The sequence below is a fragment of the Podarcis liolepis genome, assembly GCF_965112155.1.
Source record: "Podarcis liolepis genome assembly, chromosome: 1".
Taxonomy (NCBI): Eukaryota; Metazoa; Chordata; class Lepidosauria; order Squamata; family Lacertidae; genus Podarcis; species Podarcis liolepis.
This window is the reverse complement of record NC_139554.1, coordinates 78,169,090-78,193,677: the sequence shown is the minus strand read 5'-3', so window position 1 is coordinate 78,193,677 and position 24,588 is coordinate 78,169,090. Positions and strand designations below refer to the sequence as shown.

The following is a 24,588-nucleotide window of genomic DNA, read 5'->3' as shown; positions in this document are numbered from 1 at the left end:
ATGTCTCATTCTTATAAGGTTGCAAAGTACTTGGAGCAATGCCTGAGGATATATCTGAAAGTGAGGTGGGTGCGTTTATGGGGGAAGAGACAGTCTTTCCATTGGTCAGGGCTGGGTAGCCAACATGGTGCCCTCTGGACAGTGTTAGACTACAGCTCCCATCATCCTTGATCACTAGTATCCTAGCTGGGCTGATGGGAGTTGTAGTCCAACAAATGTCCGGAAGGCACCATGTTGGCTACCCCTCGGTTAGGGGCGGTGCTTCACTCCCCTGCCTACTTCGGTACCCCATGACTTGGAGAGGTGGAATAAATTACGGAAAACAAACTAGGTTCGTGAAAGGAACCTCTGCTTCAAACCTCAGATATGTTTATGTAGCTCCAGTGTCTAGTTCCAGCTGGCCCAATAATAGTTCCTTTATATAAGTCGCAGTGGCTCTAATGATTTGTGGGCATCATGCTGACAAAGGAAGCAGCTGCTGTGCATCCTGCCTGGTTCATCCATGGCTGGTTCATCCTATTCCCTTGGCTGCTGTGGCCAGCATGTTTCTAATTCTCCCTCCCAACATGTAGGGGAGAAGCTTGGGAAAGGGGACCCATGAAACAACAGGGTGGAAGGCACAGCAGTAGGACATTCTTTCAGTGTCTTGGAGAGCTAAAAAAATACAGTCCTTGCCGTTTCTGGACATGCATTGTAGCCAAGAGTGAAAACGGGTAATACATTTGGCAAGCTGAGTCAAGGCCTATTTAAAGCACCATGATCAATCCAGGAAAAATCCCAGGGTCTATGCATCCCCATGGAAAAGTCCCTGTGCCAGAAGCAATAACTGGCATCAATTAGGTTCAGCATTCCCACCCATCGAGGTTTTTCGGTGTGGGTTTTATTATTTTTATTTTTGCCATTTATGCAAAGTTACTGTACCCTGTACAGCAAATAAGAAGCAGCCCAACTCCAATCCAGCAAAAAAGGCGGGGTGAGAAGGACAAAAGATGTACTGTTCTGAGAGTTAGAATGTCAGAAATAGAAATGACAGGGCGTTGCAAAGGAATGGAACTGCTCAGAAGTGTTGGGTGATGTTGGGTGATGTTGCTGTTAACCTGTCAGATTCCTTGGGATAACTTGCAATTTATAGCACTGTATAAATAAAGCTTAAATTAGAGGAGCTGGGGATAGTGATTTTTTTCTGCTGAAAACTAGGGCACTTTAAATTGTTTAATGGCTTTGTTGTTTTAGTGCAGGCCTGTCCAACCGGTTGATCGTGATCTACTGGTTGATCACGATCTACCGGTCGATCCCAAGCTGCCCCTGGCTCCCCAAAAAGCTCAATAACTTTGGTCAACCCAATGGGTAGATCACTGCCAGTTTATTCATAGTAGGAGTAGATCGCAGTCTCTTGGAAGTTAGACACCCCTGCTAGTGTATTGGTAGCAGGGCTTTGCTTAAAGCTGAAAGAGGTCTAGAAATGCATACATCTTCTGCCATAGCAGCCCTTTGAGAAGATGCAATGGAATATATGGCAGGCTTGTGTTACCAGCATACATAGTCCAGGCAAGGGAGGGGGCCTGTGGGGGACCTTGGAGCCATGAAGCATAGAACAGCCAAGACAATCAGAACATGTGAAATTGATTAAATTGACCCTAACTTTAAGGCCCATTAGCATCAGGACCTACTAAATAGGAGTGTGCGTTGCTAAAGCCATGTTAATGAAAGTCAATCTTACTCAGCTACGAGTGATCACCAAAGAAAAAGAAGCATTTTCCTTTTTTTTTTTTTGCTCAAATTTACATTGAAATAAATGCGAGTGCAGTCATCGTCGCACATTAATTTTCCAGTATCCTCTTCTCCAAAGATACTGTCCGTAGGGACACGGGAGTAGCTGAACAGCATAGAACAGTTTTTAAACCAAACATGAAAAAACAGGGAAGGCTGTATAAATTTATAATGAATCTGATTCATGAAGAATGAATATGATTTAAGAACTCAAAGTTATTTGTAAAAATACAAATATTACTTACTGATGTTTATTGAAATATCCTCTGGAATACCAACCAAAAACATTATGTGTGTGAAAATACCAACAACAGCAACAACAACAATAATAATATCAGGAAGGATTTATTAGTACTATATTATTTTTATTTGTTTAAATAAGAAAACAAGGGAGAAACTACCATGAGAATGGAGCAAGTTTGCTATGGAAGCACTTGGGACAAAGGAATGAGCGGAGTCACACAATAGTACTTTGTGACCAGAACAAAGAGAAGCAGTACAGCATTCACAATAGCAAGTAGAATTATGACATAGTCTCGAAAATGTTACATTCATATTTTGGTACACGCAGACCCACAATGAGCAGACACTGCTGCTTAAAAGAAATAAAAATCACACATGCTTCTATTCCTCCTTTTCCAGAAAATTAAGCCTGGAACTTGAATGAGCTGATTATCTTCTGAACTATCCTGGTATCTTAATATTGTTAGTTATCTGTACTGTTATATGTATTGATCAGCTTGGCAAAGGCATTTTCCCTGCAAGTAAATTACCGTTCTCAGACAATCCAATAAAGATACTACAAAATAAATGATCATATCCTTCCTGCCCAAACAGACCTTAGGTTGACTTATGTTACAGTCTTGTGCCAACATCTAGCAATAATAACTCAGAAGCCACAAGCTTCCTACCCCAGAAGCAGAACAAAGCACGGAGGGTGGGAGAACAAGACCCCTTTGTCGTTTATTTCAAAGCACCACGTGCATCTGGTCTGATTACTTGTTCACTTCCCTGCCCCCAAGTGGTGACAGGAAAAATTCTTGGATGCTTTGCAAGATAATCTAAACTGGCATTACATCCTGTGAGACAAAGCAAGCAGCTGCGGCTGAAAGACCACTCCATCCCTCCTGCCTCGACCCAGCCCCCTTAGCTCAGATCACAATCAAAGTAAGGTAAAGGAGAGGAACGATTTTGCCAGGAGTGCACCTCACAAAATCTCCTTCCCCTTCCCTAGCAGACCTCTGAAATTGGCTAGTGAAAACACACTCCAGAAGGTGAGCAAAGGATTGCTTCCAATCTAAAGTGAACCATTGAACAGAAAAAGACAGGAAGGAATGGTGGTAGACTGTAGGTTCGTTTTAGGTTTTGTTCTTCATTTCTTTTTCTTTTTGGCCCCTTGACTGTTTACAACGGGTGAGTGGAGACTTCACTTTGGCTGCATTCACACTGTAGTTTATTCCATTTTCACGTTAATGCTGCTGAACTTAGAGGAGGGAAGCTTTTCAAAGTAGTCAGAAACGTGGCATGGCAATAGTTTCACAGAGAGCAGGAGAAACCTTTCACTGACATCATGCTACAAGTTGTGTGGAGATCACAGGCTGCCTGGGCAACATGCCATGCTGGGCAGGGAACCTCCACTGGCAGGAGACCAGGTATATTTGAACTGTAGTAAATGGATGTGTATGGGAGATAGATGGAGCATTTAAACCTTAACAACAAAAACCTTCTGTTGATGTTCCCATTTCATTTGCTCACCGCCTGAAATTCCAGTAATAAATTTACCAGGCAAATATCACAAGTGACAGGTTTACACATCATAATGCCACACCTCTGTGTGACCCATGAGGTTTTTTTGGGGGGGTGAGGGAGCCACATTTAGCAGTAAACAAAGTATTTCCAACTTTCTTGCCATCCTCCTTTCCCTGGGCTGAGAAGAGTACTGTTCAGGTTGTGCTCTTCTTGTCCTGCTCAAATAACCTTTAAAAATAAGCCCAAAACAAATGATTTGCCCAGATGTGGAAAATCCAAACTACAGGACCTAAAGGTGTCATTGTGAAATTAACTAGGGCATACTATGCTTGTGTGTGTGTGTGTGTGTGTGTGTGTGTGTGTGTGTGTGTTCTTTTGAACCTTGTTGAACCTTGAGGCTGACTATAGAACTTAATTCCTTCAGACAGCGGCCCTCCTCCAGCAGCTTGCAAGAGGTACTAGCTTCCCTGCATGCCTGAAAAGATGTGGTCGAATGCCTGTTGAGCAACATATCAAATCCAATAGAATAATGCAAAGCTATATGAATAAAACCATTGCTGCCCTTTGCCTTAACTGTTTGTTTAAGCTTTCTTTCTTTGTGGTGTCCTATGGAAATGTCTTGCTCCTCTGGCCAGCTTAGCAAAAGGAAAATGCTTGGCTGCCAGGATGCAAAGTGTTTAAGACTTCGACTTAATTAAGGCCAGGGTTGCCATTGCAAACCACAGCAGGGCAGTTAGTTGCTAGAGAGGTCAACATTTCACCTGGAGCTGTTCAAGGGTTTGAACCAGGGGTCAGCAAACTTCCACGTCTCGGGCCGGTGTCTCCAGCACCTATCGCGTGGCGGGCCGGAGGGCGAGGGAGCGCGTGCTCATATGCTATTTCGGGCGCACTTCCATGTCAGAGGAGCACCGGAAATAGCTTGTGTGCATGTGCACAGGCCTCCTCCAACCTGGATGTGCACCGAAAATAACGCATGTGCACAATAACGCTTGCGCATGCGCAAATAATGCTTGCACATGCACACAAGCTATTTCTGGTGCTCCTCTGACCCGGAAGTGGACAGCTGCACACCGCAGTGCCGGTAAGAGTGGGCGGCAGCAGCAGGCAGCGGGGGTTGCCGCGGGCCGGATAAACAAGTCTCTCGGGCCTTATCCAGCCCACGGACCTTAGTTTGGGGACCCCTGGCATGAATCTCACCAGGTGACCTTGAGCCAGGCTATCTCTCTTGGCTCTAATACACGACATTGGTTGTTCTAAGGTTAAAACCTGAAAGAATCCTGTGCATGCTGGAGGAAATAAATGGGTACAGTGGTGACAAATGAGCAAATGCTGCTGCTGACAACATTAAGCTTTAATTGAATTTAACTTCCAAGCAAGGGTATTGGGAATCAAAATTTAAGACTGATCAAGAGTAGGCTTTTTTCATTTTATTTATTTTTTTGGTATTAAAACCGATGCCTGCATGCAAATGGGGCACTCAAAGAATGCATTCAAACAAAAAATGTTTCAGTAATCCACACTATTAAAAAGTTCTGATGTGAGGGTGCAAAGAGACACACAGAGTCATAGGGAAACGGCATGCAGCCTTTGTGTCACATCAGAAATGAAAGCATCAAGTTGCGAGAAAACCACTACAAGACCTGCTCTTCTGCACCTTCCCTTCCAAAGGAAAACAAACAAACCATCTGCCTGCCTCTTCAGAAATGGTGCTTAGCTCTAATTTGTAGTTGTGGCTGTTTTAATTAAGATTTCATTTTACTTACGTTTGTTTCCTGCCTAAGGCTCAGCATGGGTAATGGTGCTTTAAACCAGACAAATATATAAAATACAAAACCACAACCATCTCCCTAGTTATTTCAACACAGACACCAAATGCCACTCCATATAAGAGCAGCAATACGTACTGCCCAAAAACAACGAAGGGTCACTTCCCCTGCCATCAACTAATGGAGAAACTAATGGTGGTTTTCCCCCATCAACTAATGGTGGAGAAACACACAGTAATATCACAATATGGGGTAAGTGATCCCTCATTTTCTTGCCTTGCCCATCATTGTTTAGGTGCAGGCACTGTGTCCAGATATTAGCTCTGTTTTGTACTGTGTCTTCTAGACAAGACTATGTCCTAAGGCAAGAAAGTGACACTGATTTGGATTCAGCTCCTCTTGCCTTTACTTGTTTCAGTTTCCATCTTCCTGTTCTGGAAAAAGGTTGCATTCTACCTGCTCTCGTGACACAGGCTAGGTACCTTTAACAGTTGCCCTTGAGCCTGAGTTCATTCCCGCAAGTTATCCATCCAAAGAGGGATGGAGAAAGCTAAACCTACTGGATTTCTGTGTGTCATGCAGCTGGTGTGTGTGTGTCTGTGTGTGTGTGATGCAGCTGTTAAAGGTGCAAAGTCTCTGTAAGGAAAAATGTGGGAATGGCACTCCGGAACTCTGAGCTCTGTGTTATGCTAGGAAACAGTATTTATGAATCCTTTTCCTTTGGATAGGGTTGCCAGATTCATTAAGGGGCAAGGCTTCTGTGCTAATAGCAAGTTAATTTTTTTTGGCACAGCCAGCTTCTCTCACCATTGCAGTGCTGTGATGGATGAAGCAGTAATTATTCTTGATCACAAGCCAAGAGTGAATCCATTTTGCCATACCACTCACTATGTATCAGGTGAGGGTGAGATCCGAAAGCTGGGTCTGGACACAGAATTGCCAGACTGCATGTGGAAGAAGGCTCATGTCTTCTGTACTCATTGTATTTTTAAAGTGTACACCTCAAAATTGCTCAGTGTTCATGTGACCAGCAAGCGATTGCAGGCAAGTGCCTTCCACAGGTACCCTCACCACAGAGCTTAGATCAGAGGTGAGGAACCTGGGATTGATGGGAGGTGGAGTCCAACAGCAACTTACAGAGGCCTGCAGGTTCCCCAGCCCTGGCTTAGATTGTTTGTTGAGTGTAGCTCTGTGACATGAAGACCACCTAGAATTTCAGAATTAAGTAACTCCTTGCCTGTGATGAGGCAGCAGTACGTAGTTGCCATTATGCACAAGTCTGTGCTCAGAGCACACTGCCAATAACCTATATTTAGTACAGGTGGTGGTGGCATACATAAGGCCTGATCCTTTTTTGTGGTGGCACCAGCACATGTTCAGCTCCATCTCAGTACTGGGCAGAGAGCCAGATAAGACAGCATTTCTAGCAGCTGTTGTGTGGTCCTGTGAATCAGCCTTTTATTCCCCATGAATCAGGAATGGTCCATGACGATACTGGCAGGGCGAGGGCAGGTTGTACTAATTGGTTGCATGAAACCCAAATGTCTTCCCTCCATCTAATGCTTTTGGTTCTGTTCAATTTTCAATGTGCTTTGGAAGTTGACCTCTACCAGCACATGCCATACTGGTCCAGCCAATACTCATCTAAACCATTTAAAGAATTTGGTACACACACAAATATCTGCACCAATGCCACATGCCATTTAATGCTGTTTGATCTACTTTTACAATGCTGTTTGGAAGCCATGCGTGTCTCCTCTTCAACCATATGCCTACCCTAGTATTCAAAGGGGGCCAACGTAATTATTATTGTTTATTATTTTGTTTATTAATCACTTCCCATCAAGCATCCTGAAGCAATTTAAAATATAATAAAAACATAAACAAAACAGCTGTGTGGCTGTGTGTGTGTTTGAAACAACTGCATATATAAATTTAAAGAAAAAAACAATCATTTACAACACACACACACACACACACACACAGAGAGAGAGTGTTAACAACAGCACATATATTACCGTATTTTTCGCTCTATAGGACGCACCAGACCACAAGACGCACCTAGTTTTTGGAGAAAAACAAGGAAAAAAAAATATTCTGAATGCCAGAAGCCAGAACAGCAAGAGGGATCGCTGTGCAGTGAAATCAGCAATCCCTCTTGCTGTTCTGGCTTCTGTGATAGCTGTGCAGTCTGCATTTGCTCCATAAGACGCACACACATTTCCCCTTACTTTTTAGGAGGGAAAAGGTGAGTCTTATAGAGCAAAAAATACGGTAAATCAATTCAAATCCTATACGGATACTAGCTGGGATAATGATCTCTATATTTCTGTATCTACCTTCCAGCAGCTTGCCTACCTGTTAAATCTGGTCAGGATATTGTGCCATATTTGGAAACCTGCATTTATTAGGCACAAAGTTTAAAATAAATCTGAGGGCACATATTTATTTGTGGCCTGGATACCCTTTGAATTTTAACCTGGCAAACATTGCACTGGAGGGATATCCGATGCCTGTTGTGTCTACAACAATGTTTATCAGAGCACAGTCCTTGCTCAGTGGTAGAGTGTGGGTGGGAATACAAGTTGATGCCACTTTTGGCACCAAATCAACTTCCTCTTGCATGAGTAAGAGAGAGCAAGAAACCAAAGCAGAACAATCACAATCCAGGGAGCGGTAGTTCTTTTCCCTCTCTGCTCAGCAGAGTGGTTGGTTTCCCTTATTCACTGACTCCAAGAGGGCAGGTGAAAAAGTCTACAGGCCCCCTGCACATTTAACAATAGTGCAGAAGAGGAAATGTCAACAGCTGTACAAGAAGTTGCACTTGCTGAAATCCCCTCTTCTGCATAACTATTAAAGCTGCAGGAGCCCTGTTCTTTTTTTATCTGGCAGCCCTGCTCCCCACACCCTTACTTACAGGAGTCTGACTGGAACTGATTCAAAAATAGGTGCAAACTAGGCAACTGCCCATGGTGTGTCAGATCTCTAAATGTACTCAATTGTGAAAGTGCACAGAGGCAGTTGAGCTTTGCCTCCCTTCTCCCCAGTAACACAGTGAAAACGAACTCCTCCCAGCTTTTATCATCAAAAACTGAAATCTTAAACCCTTCTTGTTTCTACCCACTAACACACACACACACCTCCTTCTCTGGCTTGCCAAACCACTTCCCAAATTGACACTTTCTCCCCTGTTCACTTACATAATTCTAATCCAAAACTGCTGATCTTCTTTTTTATCATACTTTTTATCAAGTTTTCCAAAAATTTAACACATACATTTCAATACATAGTAAAACATTTTTTCTTTGTTATTTTGGCCGACTTCCCACCCCCTTTCCCATGGTGTTTTAATTTCTCTCCCTCTGTTGCATCCTGTCTTCTATCTCTTACGTCTTAACAACACTACTATAATCTTTAAATTCTTCTGTGGCTCATAGTTCAAATCTTGTTTGTTTATCATCATATAATAATATTTCTTTAAATTGTCAGAAAAAGGCTTCCATTCTTCCACAAAACCTTCGATATTAAGTTCTCTTATTTTGGTTATTGACTTTGCCAGTTCTGCATAGTAAAAAGTGCTGGTCTTCTGTCTTACTATCCTCAGTTTGTGGCTGCCATAGCCTTTGCTTTGCTGATAGACTATTTTGATAGGTCATGACTTGTGTCTTTGCTATGTCAGTGACTCAGCCACTTGATGTCTGCCAGGCGGTTTCCTGGATATTGAAAAGCTGGTTTAAACTCCAGCCTCCACTAGACCCAAGAATTTAGGAGTTTGCTTAAATTCTAAACTTTTACTGAATCCAGATATCTTAGGGCAGTCTTGCATGCCCCTGTGAACTTACAATATTAGGTTAGACACTCCTGTTTCAATGCTGTGATTAATCAAACTCTTTGGCAGTTAAAAGCTGAAGCAGGAGCCCAGAATGGACCCATATGCATGTTTGCATACTCAGATTTATGTCCGATAGGATTCAATGGGATTTATTCCAGTGGGTGTTCATAAGGCTCACATTGGCTTTGTTGGGTGGAGCACAGATTTCAATCATGTAGCTTTCTTTTTTTGGATGTCATTTGCAGAGACAACGTACACTGGGAAGCAAACGGAATTACCTTGCGGTGTTGGGCCATTAAAAATAGAAGGAAGAGATTTGTAGAGAGCTGAATACCTACGACACCTAGTGGTTAAAGTCCAGAAATGTCTAAAAAATTGAAATGACGATGAGGAGGGTAGGACAATATTAAGAAAGGAAGAAGGGTGTTGACAAAGATGTAGACAAAGGGAGCTCACAGCAAGTCCCTCATCTGCAGAGAGGCCTTCCCTTCATCCTGGGGGCTCAGCCATCAGTCTTGCTTCTCCCCATGTGTCTGGTGAGCTATCTACCTTTTATTTTCATGGATTATCATGCATTTGTCATCAGCTTATTAATTTTGTTATATATGTAGGGGGAAAACAAGGAACTGGGGGTATACATCCCAAAATAAGCTTTCAATCACCACACACTCAGGGCCGGATTTAGATGAAGAGAAGCCCTAGGCAACTCCACTTGTGAGGCTCCTCCCCTTCCCCCACCATCACAACTAGAAGAAAATGGAAGAGTGTTATAAAGAAAACTGAGTGAACCCAAGGATGATGACAGCTATAAAAAATTATACAATTCACAATTTCTCCTCTAAAGGACATAAGATATTATTGTTTAATACCGTTTTGGTGGTTTCCCCTTTGTGGCCCTTTCAGATCTGCATACTATACACAAGCCTTCCATGCTAGGCTTCTCCTCTTTAGGAGAATGATGGGCAGGTCACAGGCCTGTCGTCCTCTTATATACCTGCTGGGATTGACAGGGCATCTGACCCTCACCTGAATCTCATAGCTCTCCTGTAGCTGCCTCTGATGAGTTATCATTTAACTCTTGGGGAAAATAATTAGCATCACTCATTATGTGCATGGAAGTTGCCAAACCAATTACCGTATTTTTCGCACCATTGGACGCACTTTTTTCCTCCTAAAAAGGAAGGGAAAATGTCTGTGCGTCTTATGGAGCGAATGTGTGGTCCCTGGAGCCAAATCGCTGTTGCCCTGCGCTGCTGGGGTGCTCTTCGGGGATGGGGGGAGGAGCCACGGTGCTCTGCCGGCAGCCTCCGCTTTCCCCTGAAGCTCCGACAAGGTTTGCAAGCAGCGGGAAGGCTGTGTGTTCCTGGGCTGCTCTTTGGGGGTGGGGGGTGGGGAGCCAGACTGCTCTGCCTATAGCTTTTGCTTTCCCCTGAAGCCCCGGCAAGGTTTGCAAGCAGCGGGAAGGCTGTGTGTTCCTGGGCTGCTCTTTGGGGGTGGGGGGGAAGCCAGACTGCTCTGCCTATAGCCTTTGCTTTCCCCTGAAGCTCCGACAAGGTTTGCAAGCAGAGGGAAGGCTGTGTGTTCCTGGGATACTCGTGGGGGGGGAGGAGCCACACCTCTCTGCCTACAGCCTTTGCTTTCCTCTGAAGCCCCGACAAGGTTTGCAAGCAGAGGGAAGGCTGTGTGTTCCTGGGCTGCTCTTTGGGGGTGGGGAGCAGCAAATTGCTGTCTCTCAGTGCCTCCTAATTCAACTGCAAAGGATTGCCTAACTGGATTCTGAGCTCCATTTGAAGTTTAAAAATATTAAGTTTGGGGATTTCTTCAAGTAGCAGTTTTGCAGAAATAGTCATAAATGCATGCAAAGCATCTCCACAAACCAGTAATAGTGAGCTCAGCTAAAACCGAGCAGGCATCTGGCTCAGGAACAGTTTAAACTGCACAACTATAACCGGACATCCTGTGTGTTTGTGTGTGGACCATGTTCCTCGCAGCTAATCTTTATTGCTGAAAAGAGGCACTGATATTCCACTCCAAATCTATAATTCGTTATACAAATTCTTACAAGTACAGTCCACCTATACCAAACCAAAAACATTGTGTTCTCTTGTTATTGAATGGGAGCTATTTATTTGTCCTCTTTTCCTCCTCAGTTCTTTGCTGAGTCACCCCATTTTGAATCTTCCTTTCAAAACAACCATGCCTGTTTTGAGAAAACACTTCTCATTTGCACAGCCCTGGTTTCTCTCCCTGACTATTAATATTCTTGATTAATAACAGTAAAATGCTCAAATTTTAATTTTTGTGACTGCTGCCAATACTGACTTCCCAGTGATAATGAAAACAGCTACATTATAATGGAATGTCTGTCCTTTTTCCAATCTCTTCATACCGTGGCTTGCTTTAAAGCAGCAAAGTGGACAGGAGCCACCCACTTTGCTGTTTTAAATAGTTTAGTACAACATTTGAGTCAAATTTTTTTTTCTTATTTTCCTGCTCTAAAAACTTGGTGCGTCTTTTGGTCAGGTGCGTCCTATGGAGCGAAAAATACGGTAACCAACTAGAAGGATTGCTGTTAATAGCACCAGTTTTCCTATAACTTGATATTGCTGGATAGTTTTGATGAACTGCAAAAGCATTTTTAGTTTGCTTTCTGTTGCCACCCTGGAACTTTTATTTATTAGTGCCACTTTGTTTTGTAAGATTACTTGCAAATGAAGGAAAACAACTTTTCTGCTTGTATATGTTGATAATATAACTTTGGTTACTGAGGACGAACAAGATTGTACAAAAACAAGATTGGGTGCAGGCCTGGCCAGGACATAGGCATTCTGACTGTGACAAAGGTGCTTGCTTGCTTGATTAACAGCTGTTGGGAACTTCAAGGTCCCTGCTCTCCCTTCTTATTGTCTTTGCACTGGACCTGGAGACTCCAATAGAGAGCATTCCATGTCAAGAAGGAGGGCAAGTGGGCACTCTATCAAATGACAGGGCAGGAGTTACACAGAGCAGGGCATTTCACTGGTGGTGCCCATTGTATGCTTCGCTCTTCCCAGACCTGCTCTCTTTTGGCCTGTATTTTGGAGCTTTATAATTAGGACTTTGATTGACAAGTCTTATCAGTTGCTGACATATGAGCGGATTTTATTTGCTGCTATTCTGTGCTTCTAGTGCACCAGGGTTTACACCAGCATAATAGAGTTGGCCAGGATGCCAGAAGGGATACAATTTACAAGCTTTCTGCATTATCTGCACAGCAGGGGGTGTTCAGTCCATAGTGCAAAGGCTGAGCTGAAGCATTCGCTGCTGAATACCTGCTTTCAGCAATAGGGGTCGTTGTTTGGTAGTACCAGATTGGTTAGCTGTCAGATTCTAGAGCTCCCTATTGGTGGCTCTTAGATAATGCACAAAATACAGAGTCCATTCATAAAACACAGTGTTCATTCATAAAGCAGTAACATAATCACCATTGCTACATATTGGGTGTATATTTCAGCAGTTGAATGTACAAGTTTATGGTCATGCTATAGTGTAGTGCTTATGCGACTGTGAATAAAAGGTGGCTGGGCTCATTGTCTTGGGGTTTGGGGGGGGAAGAGGTGACAAAACTGATTTCCAATAAGTGCCCCCCTTTATTTCATAACAAGTCCTTGAATCTGTACAGTGGTACCTCGGGTTAAGTACTTAATTTGTTCCAGAGGTCCGTTCTTAACCTGAAACTGTTCTTAACCTGAAGCACCACTTTAGCTAATGGGGCCTCCTGCTGCTGCATGCTGCCGGAGCATGATTTCTGTTCTCATCCTGAAGCAAAGTTCTTAACCCGAGGTACTATTTCTGGGTTAGCGGAGTCTGTAACCTGAAGCACATGTAACCTGAAGCGTATGTAACCCGAGGTACCACTGTACTCTGAATGGTGGCACCAGGGACCTAGAAGGTGCAGGGCCTGTCAGTCCAACCCCTGCACAGTCTCATCAGGGCTGACCTTAAGGCAACTGGAGCAATTTGGCCAAATTGGGCCCCTGCACCAGGGCAATCTAGATGGATTTTATTTATAGCTATAAAATTTTGCAGACTATGGCTGTGAACTGGGGCCCTACAAAAAATAAATAAATCAAGTTGCGCCCCATTGCTTCAAATTGGGTCCCACTGGCTAGCCCTGAGTCTAACGGTTGTTGGGTCTGAGTTTCCCTGCCCTTACATGAAGCCTTGGGTTTACAATTTTGGGAGAGGGGAGACTGTGGCACTGGGGAGCGGGCAGGCTGGCGAGGCCCCCTAGATTTAGAGGCCCAAGTTGTCCTGCCCTCTCATGAAGTCTTGGGTTTACAATTTTGGGAGAGTGGAGACTGCCCACTGGGGAACGGGAGGGCTGGTGGGGCCCCCTAGATTTAGAGGCCCTAGGCTTCAGCCTACTTAGCCTATACATAAATCCAGCACTGCACACACTAGAGCAGCATCTTGAACCAAGGCAATCATAAAAATAAAGCAGATGAGAAATCAAATAGTTGGCCTCACTGCATCAACACCTTCAAAAAAGCCTGGGCAAAGATGTGCGTCTGAAACCAGAGCTTGAAAATAAGCAATGTTGGGGCCAGACATATCTTGGCGGGGAGGGCATTCCAAATCCTTCTAATCCTGTTGATTAACATCTGCTGGACAATAGTATTTCTCTCTTGTCTAGACAAGTTATGAGTTTCAAACGTTCAAATATGTGCAAAATTTCATCTCAGCTTTTCTTTAGACTCTGGAAGAACCAAAGACAACAAATTAAGTACATCCCAATTTTCACTCCAAGAACAACTGCAGCTAAAGCAAAGTAACAGAGAACAGAAATTCCTAGTGTGCTTTCCACAGGAATTGTAACAGAGTTATATAAAAAAATGGATGCTATATAAAAATATGGCTCACACTGAATTTTTCAGTCATAGGGTGAATCATGGCTTCCTCTTAATTTCAGAAATGAAATGACAGATGCACCTGCCCCCTGGTTATGACATCCACCTGGACTCTTCCCCCACGCTTCAGGTGGACCGTCTGCCTTTTAAAAATGTTTGAAGTGTTACATGAACATCTATCTATTCATTTGTCAACTCTTTTAAGCAAAACAAAAAGATTTATTTCGCAAAATGCATTACTGCCAGAGGCGTCGAGTTCTGCCCAATATTGGGGGGAGGGCCTCATCATGTGACATCGCACATGTGACAACACATGTGACATCATGCGCATCAGGAGGAGGTCGTGAGGAATGATGAGGTCCACTGCCATTGCAAGGAGGCCTGGGTCCCCAAGATTGGGGGTGGGGGCTCAGCCCCATCCCAACATACTTTGTTGGGGCTGAGAACACCTCAGAGTTGGCGCCTATGATTACTGCTCCAATGACACGAGGGCTAGGCTTTCTACTGACATCAAGTGGGGCTAACCAAGCAGGGTTGTGCACTGCCTACTTCTGCTTCAAGCTTGCAGAATGGTACTTTTTGGAGCTTAACCCTACTGAGAAGTAGGCTAGTGTGGTGTAGTGGTTAAGAGCAATAGACTCATAATCTGGGGAACCGGGTTCGCGTCTCCGCTCCTCCACATGCAGCTGCTGGGTGACCTTGGGCCAGTCACACTTCTCTGAAGTCTCTCAGCCTCACTCACCTCACAGAGTGTTTGTTGTGGGGGAGGAAGGGAAAGGAGATTGTTAGCCGCTTTGAGGTAGTGATAAAGCGGGATATCAAATCCAAACTCTTCTTCTTCTTCTAGGCACATTGGCCAGGAACGCAGTGAGGTTGGTTCCAGACGGGACTCACTGCTCTAAATATGTGACATCTATCTTTAGCGAAACTCTGTTTGAAAGAAAATTAGCATAGCAAAAATGCACTTGGTTTACATATTTTTTTTAAAAGGCTGCCCACATACTCTTTTAACACAGGAGGGGGGGTGAGATTTCTCAATGCGTAAATTGGTAAACATGTGCTTGTTGTGTTTCCATTTCAACTAGTGACCTGAACAGGGTTATGGTGGCACATGGCCAGGAAGTTGTGCATGGGGGAAGTTTCCAGCCGAGCTGAGTTGTGTTAGGAAAGGTCACATTCATAGGACTCCTTGCAGCCAGCACTCAAACTGAGAAGAGAGCTCTGGGCTGTGTACACAGGTTTAAAGCATATCCTGCTCCCAAGACTGAATTCTGGGAACTGTAGTTCATGAAGGGCACTGGGAATTGTAGCACTGTGAGGGGTAAACTACAGTTTCCCAGGGCTCTTGGGGGGGGCATGCTTTAAAAGTATGGCATATACCCAACCATAGAGAGGAAAGAGTGAGGACTTCCGCACAGGCAGCTTGTCCTCACTGCCCAAGCCCCTGTTGCCCACTTGATAATTAGCTGATTGCCCTGACACAAAATACCGTATTTTTTGCTCCATAACACTCACTTTTTCCTCCTAGAAAGTAAGGGGAAATGTCTGTGCGTGTTATGGAGCGAATGCCTACGGATGGTGGGGGGATCTACTGCAGTCGTGAGCAGAGGATCCATGGTTCCCCTTCCTTCCCTCCTCTGTGGCTCGCTTTGCTCGCTTTGAAACAGCAAAGCGGGAGAAGAGCCACTGAGTGGGGAGAAGAGAGGGACAGAGAGCCTGGTTACAAAGCACGGATCCACATGGATCCTCAGGATTTTTGCAGTGGGTCACCCCAAATTCACCATCAGATCACATAGCATGTCCATGGCTACAGCTTGCACCAAAAAAATCACGCACCCACTGTTGCCTGGGGCCACAGTGGTGCAAAAACATGGTTACAAAGCATGGATCCACATGGATCCTCAGGATTCTTGCATTGGGCTACCCCAAACTCACCGTCAGATCACATGTCTGTGGCCACAGCATGAACCACAAAAATCAAACATCCACTGTTTCATTTAGAATTTTTTTCTTTCTTGTTTTCCTCCTCTAAAAACTGTGTGTGTTATGGTCGGGTGCGTGTTATAGAGCGAAAAATATGGTAATTTGCAGATTTCACTTCCTAAACTGTAATTCAGATTAATTTAATTCCTCCAAGTACTAGTCCCAGTTACGTAGCAGTTGAGTAGCAAAGGGTTCCACAGTGAATTACTTCAGTAAATGCACACAGCCAAATTCACATTTGCTGAGGTAGCACAGGTGTGAGAGCTTCATTTGAAGGGATTATTATGTTTGTTTGTTATATTTATATCCCACCCTTCCTCCCAAAGGAGCCCACAGCAGCCAACAACAAATGATAAAACAATAAAAACATGTTAAAAACAATTCACATGCAGACTGGGAAAGCTTACCACTTACAAGTCTTGTTGGAATTATTAGGCGGGAGTACGGGAGACCCTTAACTCTTCTATAGGCCACAGTTCTCATCGGCATATTGCCCCACCCTTGAGATGATACCCCTCACTCAGTCTCTTAAGTCCAGGTTTGGGGGGTGGGGGGTGGAAATGTGCTAAAAATGGCTCAGGTATGAGATTTGGAGGAGAGAAGTGGTAAAGGAGTTAGCACTTCAATCCACAATCTCCACTGCAAATATTCCCTCCACCTCTGCATTCGTGTTACCAGGTAAGCACTGGATTGGGAGCCCCAGCTTTACCTTGGAATATGCTTTCACCTGGATGGCCAGGTTAGAAATGAAGAGGCAGCAGCTGTACCTTTAATAATTGCACAGAAGAGGAAATTTCAGCAGGTGTAAGATTGCGGGACCAAGCTGCACTTGCTGAAATCCCTTCTCCTTTTCTTGCCAGCTACCCAAGATGCAAGAGCCCTCTCCTCTTTTCCCCCCCTTAGCCACCCTGCTCCTTTAGATGCCTGAGCTATAAACCACAAATTTCCCTGTTTGAAGCTTGCCTTTGCTGTGAGCTCACAAGGTGGCCTTCGACAAGCCTCTCTCTTTCTCAGTCCTTCCTTTGCAGCATGTAGATAATGAATACTGACTTGTAGGGTTGCTGTCAGGATTACTGCCAACGTGTATGAAGTGCTTAAGTGCTCTAGAGATGCTATGCAAGTTTATAAACCCACCACAGCTCTCTTAGTGTCACTAAGACAAAGCAATGATGTAAAAGCTTTGTTCTTATTTTTTTAAAGCTAAAATGTTTAATTGTTTGGTGTGCCTTGAAAACATTAACTCCCACCCTCCAAGAGGCAAGGCACTCCCAGCAACACTCGCTCCATTAACAAGATACAGTGTAACGAGGAGAGTTTTGCATCCGTCAAAGAAATTAGTGCAGCAGACTAGAATATTCCATGGTACAGGGCAATGGGATAGTTTTGTTGGTCTTCATTTTTGTTTTATAACAACAATAGGCTAGACCATGGGTAGGCAAACTAAGGCCCAGGGGCCGGATCTGGCCCAATCGCCTTCTAAATTCAGCCCATGGACAGTCCGGGAATCAGCATGTTTTTACATGAGTAGAATGTCTGCTTTTATTTAAAATGCACCTCTGGATTATTTGTGGGGCATAGGAATCTGTTCTTTTTTCTTTTCTTTTTCAAAATATAGTCCGGCTCCCCACAAGGTCTGAGGGATGGTGGATCGGCCCCCTGCTCAAAAAGTTTGCTGACCCCTGGGCTAGACAAAATACAACCACGGTTGCAGAAAGTCTTTCGGAGAGAGCTCCTTTGCGAGCAACTATCCAGCATGCTTCAGTATGGTCCTCAACAAACAACTTCTAATGAATGAACAATTGTACCACTAAAAAGTGTGTGAAGGGAATGTGAAAATGCATTTTGTTTGTTTGTATGCATGTTGATACTTGATTGAAGATGATCAAATTGCTTTTATTTATTTTTTTTAAAAAAAGATAGATGGAAATGGAAATAATGTGTTTGGGCCAGACTTTGCATACATTCCCAAAGATGTGGATTGGTGAAGTCAAGGTATTTTGAAAGGGGAAGAACCAGCTAATGTTATTCCTATTGGCAGGACTGATGCAGGATGGGGCAAAGCTCTCACCAGTGGGACTCTACCAGTGTGCGGTAATGGACTTGGGAACAAGGGAGGACTAGTCAAGTGGTAAGCCAGAAGCCAAGGCATATCGAATGGCTGGAAAAGCCTGATAGCATTAGAAACCATGGAAAGAAAGTCCCTTAATAGGAAGAATTATTTGAAGGTATGCAATGATGGCTATTGCTGCTTATATCTGGTTTGGCAATGTACTAGACTGCATCATGACTATAGAGGTTACATTGCCTTCTCTTCCACATAAGGTATTAATATTTCTGTGTAAATTAAAGCAAAACCTCTAGCTGCTGTTACCTATTGCAGTGTAACCAAGTGCCACACAGTGTGACATGTGGAGTCAGAAATTTCTTTCTCATCCTCTTTACTGTCTAATTACTAGGCACATGATTCAGATTTTAGTGTCTGGGGTCCCCCCCAAGAAGATAAATGACATCCATTTTATCTTCATTTACACCTAGTTAAATTATGTCACACAAAAGCTTCAAAGTCCCATAAAGAAAGAAGGAAGAACAGACCACATTTATCCACACTTTACTTTTTTAGGCATTCATTTAAGACATCTTCGTGTACATCTAAATAATGTTATTTGTGAAACAGCCCTTTAGCCAACCTGGGAAATGCCAACCTGTATGTTAAATACATCCTTTGGACAAGATTCAATTTCCTTACCTTTCTGGGAGCAAGTATTCTGTTGCTTGTTCATCCAGCTAGCACATATATACTGGAAATTACATTTCTGATTTTGTTTCGTTTGCAAATAAGACCTTGATTTGTGAAAAGAATTTGTTTTTGTTTTTGTTTTTTTAGAAAACCTCTCCCCTCCCCTCTATATATCAACTTCCCAGCAGAGGGAGCACAAGTGGCATTGACCAACAAGCCACTTGTTCATTGCTTCAGTGATTGTAAGATTCTCAAAGAAAAGAAAAATGTATCATGCTGAAATCCTATGGACCCCCCTTAAATTGAAATCTGTGGGGCTTGGTTCTGAGCTGACATGAATAGGATTGTGATTTGAATGATGTTTAAGGCCACATGTGTTCTGATGGACTCTTTTGAAAGCAGATGGGTTGAAATGCACAGTGTGCTTTATGTGGCAAGCATTTCTGCAGGGTGCAAAACAGATGCTTTCGTGCCTTGAATAGAAAATAAAATAAAAAAGAACATTGTGAATGTTGAATGACATTAATGAAGAAAATCTGGGAAACACAATAAGTAAAGTGGTCACAGTGTTTGCCTGTTTTATGATTTGCAGTATTTATTAATTTTTAAAGGTGTTTTTTTTTAAAGGAAAGATAATCCCAGACGGTCAAGAAACAATAAAATCTAGCATTTACTTTATGACTGGACCCAACATATTAAACTTATTGAGATATGCATTTGAAATGGTACTTAAAAGACCTTTGTTGGGTTGAGGAATACCGTATGTTACTGGCAGATGTAATAAAATAGTGTAGAGAAGCTCTTATTTTAACACTTTTTTTTTTTACTCTGCCACTTCTCTATCCTCAGATGCCCTCTCTCAAAGCAGCTTTTCTTAAAAATAAAAAGATTTGTAAAGTTGCACCATCAATAGGTGAACATTCCTGGATGAGAAATGGCTCACCGCAGCCAGTGTGCCTGGTCTACTGGGCTGGTGTTGGCGTTTGTGTACCCATGGTCAGAGCATGGGGAAATGGCTTCTTAGACAAGGATCCCTGGAAGTCCAACTACATGAATTGTGAGGACCCCGCTGCCCTGAGTAAGTTCACCTGAGTAAGAAACACAGGGAACACATCCTAAATGGAGACATGTTGCTCTATTTACTTTGCTTCTCCCTCAGTCGGAAAAAGGCAAAGGCAAATGATACCAAAGGGTGGGGAGATTCAAGTGGAACGCTCCTTCACAAACTGTCTGGCTTCAGTCACCACCGTCCTGTGCTCAAAGCTTCTAGAAAGGCAGAGCTGGAGAGGTGTTATTGAGCCCACACGATTCAATCACACATGATAGAATATGAAGAGGGCCATGCAGCGCAAGGTGCAGGACTTGGGGGCTGAGGGATTCGGAACCCTGGCATCATTTTTGATCATGAGGCCCTGCAGAGACCCAATGGAGTGCATTTTTGCCACTGGGCAACAAGGCTTGGTAGCTGGACCTTTGCAATGTAAGTGGTTTGGCCGTGAGTCAGCAGAAAGGGGCCGACTCGGGTGGCAGATATGGCATTGGGTCGGATCCTTGTGCATGAGAAAGGCTTGATTTGTTTTCCCCATTGCCATAGTTCAATTTCCCCTCCCTCACACAAAACATAGCGTGGCCCACCATGTCTAGATGCAAACCCAGGTTTTGAGGACAAAGTGAGTATAAATAACGGGGGTGCAGGAAGCAGGCTTGGCTGGAAAGGAGCATATAAAAAGCAGGGAGAGAGGGGAGAGCTCATGGAGAAAGGAGCTGCGTGGTTCTCTCTGGTCAGGGAGAGAACCAGGAGCTAAAGAAGAAATAGGAGGAGGAGAAATAAGACGTGAGTAGGATTTGGCTTCCTCTAGCGATGAGCACCTAGAAAAACACAAACCGTCTTTCGAAGACAATTATTTCCAAGGTGGAACAATTATCAAAGGATAAGTAGTCTTCACAGATTTCCTAAGTGCTCGTGCATGTTTACATATTTACATGGGGACTGGCGTTTCAGATTCTGTGAGGAATCAGAGATAACAGACCTCCCCCCCCTCCCCCAGCCATGATCAATGTTGCACACTGTGTGCTGAAACAAATCATTTGCATATGTTAGTGATGGCGGTGATGAGAGAGAGAGAGGGAGAGAGGTCCCTGCCCTCTTCCTGTTCCACAATGCAACAAGCCTTTTAATTGAAATGAAACCACAGCATGATATAACAGCGGCATGATGTGGCCGTAGGAAATGCAAGGCCAAAAGGCATCACTTGCCATAGGCTGGGTCCAAACCAGAAATGCCACAAGAGTCCAAAAATAGCACAGAGTGTCTGCCTTGTCAACATGACTGAAGCAGGAAGACAGCAGACTGCATGCATAAAAACAAACTTGTTTATCTGGTCAGGATCAGAAAAGGAGGGCATTCAACCAAGAGGCAGGCTGGTGGCGGAAACAAACCTAAGAAGAGGATTGGATTAAGAGTCCTTGTAGTCCAATATTCTGTTTCCAACTATTGGCCAGTCAGATGCCTCTAAGGAGGAAGTGTTCAAGCAGGGCACGAAGGCACCAGGCAGCAGCCTCCCCTTATTGTTTTGGACACAGCACATGGTGTTCATGGGTACTGCCTCTGGTGTGGAAGCAAGCAACCAAGTGCATCCCAGTAGTTTGCACACACCAAAGGTTCATTTCACACCAGACACTGAGAGGTACTGCAAAACAGCAGGAAGAAGAAGAAGAAGAAGAAGAAGAAGAAGAAGAGGAGGAGGAGGAGTTTGGATTTGATATCCCGCCTTTCACTCCCCTTCAGGAGTCTCAAAGCGGCTAACATTCTCCTTTCCCTTTCTCCCCCACAACAAACACTCTGTGAGGTGAGTGGGGCTGAGAGACTTCAGAGAAGTGTGACTGGCCCAAGGTCACCCAGCAGCTGCATGTGGAGGAGCGGAGACACGAACCCGGTTACTCAGATTACGTGACTACCGCTCTAAACCACTACACCACATTGGCTCTCCAGGAAGCATTAAAGCTAGCCAAACACATTTTGTAAAAAAGAAAACTGACATAACAATTTGGGAATGAGTCAAGGCAGCTTTATTCCCTGCTGTCTAACCCTGGCTAAAGCACCCAAGCCATGATTTTAGGGAGGGGGGGAGGCTTTATGTTAGGGGGAGCAGAACCGAGTTATCTGTGATGCAATTGGTCAGTGAGTAAAGTATTTGAATGAATGAATTTTTTTATTTCGGTCACAGACCAATTCCAGCGTAAAGTATTTTTATTTATGGTATTTACTTGATTGGGGGAGGGCAGCTGCCCCCCCCCCCGGCTATGCCCATGACTCAAGCTTCTTCATCTGTACAGCCTTTTCATATAATCTTTGTTCTAGAAAACCAGGCAGTTGTTACTCATTTGTTTTAGAAGATGCAGATTAGGGCTGTGTTTAATCTTAATGAGCAAACATTTTTACAATGAAAGTAGCATGTGGGACAGAAACTCACTTGAAATTCTCTCTTACTCAGCTTCTTCCTAGCCATGTTATCCCAGCCAAATGGGGCCCATGTACTCATAATGATGTCACAAAATCATAATGTAGCATTGTAGCCATGCCATTTCAGAGAGGACAATGCTTCCTGCCCTTTTTTCTGAAAAGGCAGACCCCATATTGCCAATCCGATGATGATTCCTACGGAACAAATGCAGAGAGAGGGCAAGAAGTATTGCTCTCACTTTGAACAGGGAAATACTTTCACACCCAAAAATGAAGGAAATTTTCACAAAGTATGGACTTTTTTTAAAAAAATAAGAAGATACTCTAACATGGACATCTTTTTTCCAGGTAGTACTTCTTTTGTGGATATATTCAGTTTTTTCTCATCATTCAAAGCAAAATATTGTATTGCTAGGAAAATGTGATTTCCTTACCAGCCTGTGCACTGGTTACAGCCAAGTGAGATCTAGGTCTCAGATGCTGGCTGTGCAAGCATGAGCTGCTCTCAACTAAGAGCTCTGGCTTGGCCTAAATATTCAAATGAGCTTACAAAGACATTTTCATTTTGCTGGCACATGGGATGCTCCCTGGGTCTCCCACAAAGGCCTGTTCCCAGACAGTCACTTGATCAGCCCATCAGCTACTCTGCTGTGTCCAGAGTTCCCTTAAAATACATGCTGCCACTGCCTACCAACTTATAGAGAGTAGTACAGTTCCCTTTATGTTTTTACATAAAGTACACATACACAGTGCTTTTTTTCTTTAAAATATGTCTAGGGGTACTCTCATTTTGACTCAAGAAAGCCACCATTTTATAGTGCAAATTGGGGGTGGGGGTGGGGATACAGTAAATGGACAAAAGTACAAAGATTCACAAAATGTTTAGGAGTATGCCTACCCCTGCATCCCCCCAGAAAAAAGCACTGCACATACACAAGGCAAGTGAAGTGAGATATTTACCTCAGAATCCACCCAGATCATAACACAGCTATGAGAGGCAGAGAGAGAAAGAGGGAATGAGATGAGAGACAGAATGAATGCAGGGGTTGTGCCAAATTGATTGCCATCTATGATCTGTGATTGTGACCCCTAAGGCTTTCTCCCATGCTATATGGAGGCCTTTCTTGGAGGTTTCTAAGCAGAGGTTGGCTGGCCATCTGTCCTGTATGATCTAGCTGAGATTTCTGCATTGCAAGGGGTTGGACTAGATGAACTTCACAGTCCCTTCCAGCTCTACAGTTCTATAATTCGCTGATTCTTTTATGTGTGCTTACATTCGCAACTCTCATCTCATTCCCTCTTTCTCTCTGCGTCTCATAGCTGCCACACTCTTTTCACTTTGGTACTGTCAACCATTCCTCTACTCATTCTTTCTGTCACATGGCCTCCTTTCAAACAACCATCTGAATTTGGTGTCCCACAACAAGCAAACAGGATAGTTTTGGTGGAAACATGAGAACTGCAATAATGAGACTTATAAACAAACAAGGCATAATAAGAAAAGGATACACACTCAGTCATGGTTGTAACCATATCAATGAGTTCCACAGGCCCATTTGGTGGGCTCATTTTGAATAACCTCTCTCCTAGATCAAATGGCATCTTCAGATTTAAACAAGTCAGTATAAAAAAACACCCGCTGAACCACTGTCACAGCTACAATTCCTTTTAAGAATTATGAGGCAATCTTTTTTTTCCCCTCTTGCCAAGCAGCGTGCTGGAACAATATGTCTCAAAACTGTCTGAGTCTTGCCCCTCATTCTGAGTAGCTGTTTCTTCAGAAACAGGAATAAGGTCCTCTTGTAATCCAAAGTTCAAAGAAAAGACAGCACTCTAGGAGTCACAGAATCATTCTTCAAAGTTCTAGCAAGGTTTAAAGAAAGCACAATCAAGACTTCTGTGGGGCAAGTTTATTCTTGGGCCAACCCTTAGCACTACCACATTTTCAAAAAACCATGTATGAATGAACATTTGCTGTAATGCAAAAATGCAATTAGGTATGACTTGGGAAAACATGGCTAGAAAAGCAGGTTCTGCTTGTCCTGTAAGTTTTCACACCTGCTTGCTTTTTTACATACTGATAGCTGAGAGGGCAATTCAAGCAGTGCAATATTGTACATGTCTACTCAGAAGTTTCATTGTTTTCCGTGAAGCTTGCTGTGACCTAAGTATTATGGGATTCCAACTGAACAGTGTTTCCTCCAACAGTAGCTTTGTTGATGATTGACATTCCTTCTTCAAAGTGCACTGATCACCCACTCACAAACCACATATTTTGGAAGTGGTCCTCATTCTGACCGGAAAGCATTTAGAATAGGCAAAGAGTGGGTTCTGTGCACTAGCCCCTTTTTTACTGCTGCACACCACCCCAATCTCTGAGCAGTGTGAGGCTCCAGGTG

At 43.6% G+C, this 24,588-nt stretch overlaps 1 long non-coding RNA gene across 2 annotated transcripts in view; it reads left to right on the top strand.

Moving 5' to 3' along the window:
- The first annotated feature begins 2,884 nt into the window (after nucleotides 1–2,884).
- The window catches only part of LOC310711521, a 31,716-nt gene continuing 10,012 nt past the window's right edge, over nucleotides 2,885–24,588 (top strand). The window contains exons 1-2 of one of the 2 annotated variants that reach the window (XR_014528517.1): nucleotides 2,885–3,044; nucleotides 18,028–18,117. This is a non-coding gene — a long non-coding RNA (uncharacterized lncRNA). Of the gene's footprint in view, nucleotides 3,045–9,503; nucleotides 9,654–18,027; nucleotides 18,118–24,588 lie in introns of those variants that run through there. The other variant, XR_014528518.1, reaches the window with a different exon arrangement.